Genomic DNA, 5,091 nt, shown 5'->3' with positions numbered 1-5,091 from the left:
GAAACAAGTACATTATAAAGAACTCATGGCTATGCAAGATTATATGCTATCAACCTAAAGAATTTTTTTTCATATTGAATCAGTTTCAAGTGTCATAATGAATAGAGCCAAGAAAAGTAATTATACCTGCATGTACTGAGATCTCACTTTTGCTCCGGTCCAATTGATGACACTTGTTTGAAGATACTCAATTGCCACACTATTTGCACTGACATTGTCCAAAGTCACACCAAAAAGATCTTCTAGCCCCCAATCCAGCAAACATTTCTCAAGCATTTTCCCAATATCCACTCCAGTATGACCCTTGATCAAGCAAAACAGAATGATCCTCTTTTGAAGCTTCCAATGGATATCAATGAAGTGCACTGTCACACACATATAATTGAAGTTGTTTGGAGAAGTCCATGTATCAGTTGTGAGAGAGACTCTTTGTTTACTTTCCTTGAAGTATTTCTTCAACTTCTCTTTCTCATCTTTGTAGATGATTAAAAGATCTCTGTAAATTGTCATCCTACTTGGCACCTTGAATCTAGGCTCCAACTGTTTACTGTATCTTCTAAACCCTTCTCCTTCTACAATTCTAAATGGAAGTTCATCTATGATGACAAACTCAGTCAATCTTCTTCTACACATATCCTTGTCATAACTTACAGCAACCAGTTGTGATGACTGTCCTGGTCTTGGAGGTGGAAACATCAAATTCTTCTGACCCTTCTGCTTCTTGTTGGGATTCTGAGGGCATGTGCCTAAATGTGTCTTCATGCTGGAAGTGCCATTTCCTCTGCTATGTGCTTGCAATTTCTTCTTACAATGCTTACACTGAGCTTGTTCTTCACTGAGCCTTACAAAGTCATTCCAAACTTTTGATCTAGTTTTCCCCTTCTTCTTCGGTACAACCTCAGGTGCAGGGTCCTGTGTAGCCTGCTCTATAGCTTGTGTTTCTTGATTTGTAGCATCAACTTGAGGTGTTATTGACAGTGTCACATCAGTAGACCAAGCTGCAGGGGATGGAGAGGGAGATGCACTTGCCATCTTGCAACTTGATAATGATACTGAACTTGATCCAATCATTACCCTGCCAAACAACCAAAGGTAAACAAGTTAGTTCTTACTTCTTAATACAAGCATTCATATTTCTTAAAACAATCAAGTTAGTTCTGAACTTGATAATGAAACTAACTTGATTACCATAATTTGAATCAATTTCTAATTGAAGCTGCACCCATTGGTATCAAGGTTGGGTTCATCCTAAAAACATATTCCTAAATCCAATGAAATTACAGATCCATGGTCTTTCTCAAATTCCAACTGCACAGCTGTTGCTTTAGTCTTTTACTTGCATTCAATCACAACAGATATAAGAAATAAAATTAAAAGATACTGAAAATGCAAGATAGTTTCAATCAAAGACAGAACTACTAGTACTAATAACAATGGAGCTAGTAAAAGAAAGATCAACAAAACAAAAGCGACCCTCTGCAACTAAATGAATACAGAGACAAAAATCAAACCAGTAATCATGAACCCAACTTTGATCTCTCCTCTTGGACTCCAATGCAAAATCTTAAATATAACCCTAGCTAGATTCAACTTCTTCTCCTACTGGACAAGACTACTAACAAAAACTATAAATAAAACCTAACCAACAGCTCCTTCATCATGAGTAGATAACTAGTTAGTAGTTACCTGTAATCAGACTCCTTCCTTCCCTTAACTCAAACTGAATGATAATAGCTTTCAGGCTCCTTCTTGAGTTCCTCCCCTCAACTCAACCAAAACCTAAAATAAAAAACCCATGACTGTAATCAGAAAAATAAGATTTGACAAAAGAAATTGATTGATAAACACAAAACAACAAGCAAACCATTTCGAAGAAAGAAACTCTAAGTCCTAACAGAAGAATAATTAAAAAAAAACCCTAGAAATTGAAAAACAAACAAATCAATCGAAACGAGAATGAGAATGAGAAATAGAACAGGGGATCTATTTACTTACTAGATAGAGGCAAGGAGGTGGTGGTGCTCTTGATGGAGGTGGTTTAAAAGATCAAAGTGGTGGTTCTACTGGTGGTGGAGGCGACTGGGGTTTCAGACCAACGAGAGCCGAGAAGAAGAGAAACGAGATGAAAACTTCTGAAAAAATTAGGGTTCCGAAATATATATGGTGTAGGCTTTAATCTAGACGGCTAGGATTAATCAAGATAAAAACTAATCGACGGTCCCTATTAATCGGTTTTTCGGTGCGGTTATCTTGCGGTTATGGGTAAAACCGTACACCGAACCGTAGATCTAACGGTTATTAAAATGAAAACCGTCACCGACCGTTGGATTATCGGTTCGGTGCGGTTACGGTTCGGTTATGCGGTTATCGGTGCGGTTACGGTTATCGGTTCGGTTTCTGTTCAGCCCTAGTTCACTCACACTTTTGAAAGTGTCCCTCGACCACCTGATATGTGCAGCACATAGTAATAGTTTAATTAGTGGCTTAATGATCGACTAATTGGGAGGGAAATTTTCACCCCTCGAGATCATTTTAATGCTCAATGTGTTAGAAAGATCCGAGTCCAACAAATTCTTGGGTGCGAAGTCATATTGCAAGTATGAAACTATTTCCTTTCAAGTTTTAATGTCCATTGGGATTGGGGTATCTCAAGAGTCAAGACTCTATTAGAGCTACATTAATGGAATGGAATAAGAAAAAAACCGAATGCGGAGAAAAAAAAAAGTCTCAGGTTTCATGCGCTTCACAGAGATTTTATGCGCTCCAGGAAGTCTCAGGTTCGAGTCCCAGATGGCGCAATATTACAGAATTTGACATGGATTGTAGAGTTAGCTTGCCCCCCTTGCGGCGATATTAGCCACACTATCCGCGTCGGCTCCCTCGGCTTTGTTCCTCATGAGGCTCGCTGGTAGGATAACACGAAAACCTGTTCAACTTATGTAGTAGTATGTTGTTTGGAGCTTAGCTTGTTAGGCTTCTAATTAGTTATTTATGTAATGATATAATAAAAATTTATATAAAAAAAATCTTGAAATTAGCTTCCATTTACAATAGTATTCTATTATAGGGAGCATTGAATCCGTTGGAGGGACTTCACCTATTATTTTAATGTCTACACCTAGTTAGCTAGGAGGTGTCTCTCAATCGTTAAAAAGTCTAAAGTGTCCTTTATTATTAACCTAACCAATAAAGAAATTAAAATTAAAATCAAAATCAGATTTATTTCATCGCTTATCTTCTCCTTTACCCTTAATCGTCATTTTCTATTATTTATTTATTTTCAAACCCCTAAACCACCTATGATTAACCGGTATGATATATGTGAGGCAGGATTTGAGAAACCCATTGAATTTTTTTTTTATGTTCTAATTAAATAAGATTCATGGAAATTTTAATCAAAATTAGGGTTGTTTTTGGAGTTACAGTTGGTTGTTCTTAGATTACCAACCGTAATCTCGATTTCTATATGTGTTACGGTTGGTAATCATAGAACTACCAACCGCAAATCCCGAAAAACTAGTTGGAATATCCAGTTACGGTTAATTTTGTAACCGTCAAAAATATTTACAGTTGATTTCGACTCAAGCAATAGCAACCGTAAATATTCCTAAGTGAAAATAATTTAAATTCTTAAGTTTGATTATGGTTGACTTTGACTTAAACGATGTCAATCGTAAGGAGTTACGGTTGGATACTAGAAACTAACAAACCAACCGTAACTTGTTTACGCTCGTCTTGTAAGAAACAATCTAAAAATAACTGGTTTATGGTTGAGTTTTCTCCAATTTTGACCAGTTATCGTTGGATGTTCATCAAATACTAACTATAAATATCCCCTACACTTGGCTTCTATGGTTAATTCTAACCGTAAATCACCTTGAAATGGACGTTGGAGCTAAGAGATCAGCCATACTAGAATCTCCATCACGGGGTATCTGTAAAATTTGGTTTCTCCATCATATAGAGATTCACTCGCCTCCAATTTGCCACTTGAAATCACTCATTTTGGTTGAGTAAATCAAGATATAGGTTTTTCAAAATCTCCAAAAAGAATTTTGTCCCTACTTTTTTCCCCACAAAACCTAACTCTTAATTTGTTTGATTTTTGCACCGAGTATAAACGAAATTCATTAATCTAATAATTAGACAATCAAATGATTAACATTAAGTAAATAAGAGTTTTTTAGGCTTTATGAAAAATATTTAGATAATGAACTTTTGAAATTACTAATGGGTGATCCTATTTTGTATTATTAACGCAACCCCTCTAATGGATTTAACAGGCCCTATAAGTTTCTTATAATATCGTAGACCATTTGGATTAAAGGAATAGAAAACCCCCATATACAAATTTATTTACAGAATTACTGACGATATAAAAGTTTACTCTACAATTGGTCAGTGAATCCAAAGAAATTGGAAACGTCTATATAAATTTGGTTATCAAAAATTGATAGACGCATTTATGTGTCTAATATAGCCCAATTGTATATATTGTTACTACCCATTTTTGTACTTATGATGGTATTTTATTTATTTGTAGGTGTTTTTGGAAAAATAAGGTTTTGCGGCAAAAGTGACTGAATATGTGGCATTTGGACCTCTGTAAACAGTGAACCGGCAGTACCCCGAAAGTATGCCGGAAGCGCCCCAGAAATGCACCGGAAACGTCCCAGAAATATCACGGAGGAACCCAGAAAAATTACTATTTCCCCCCCAAAAAAGGATGTTTCCACCCCAGTTGCTAAAGGGACACCCAACAGTGGTTAGGGGGACACCCTTTCTTCACGATTCAAAAAATGGCGGGAAAATCTTATGCCATGCACACTTCACTGGCAGTTTAGGGTTCGATCTTGTGTGGGCTTTGAGCGAGATTCAATCGCTGGAAATGATTGGGATGGACCTAATATAGCCTAACAGGCTTGGTACAATGAATTGGATCGAAAAACTTGGGCTGAACAATCCGTTAGAGAAGATCAAAGCTAAACAGGGACCGAAACATTCTGGAAAGAATATATGTGGAAGATACTCGAGTAAAGAGGGAAGATATTGTACCTAGAAGGATATATATCGAATCTTAGAAGATAGAAA

Source organism: Papaver somniferum, chromosome 7 (genome assembly GCF_003573695.1).
Source record: "Papaver somniferum cultivar HN1 chromosome 7, ASM357369v1, whole genome shotgun sequence".
Lineage (NCBI taxonomy): Eukaryota > Viridiplantae > Streptophyta > Magnoliopsida > Ranunculales > Papaveraceae > Papaver > Papaver somniferum.
This window is presented reverse-complemented; position numbering follows the sequence as displayed.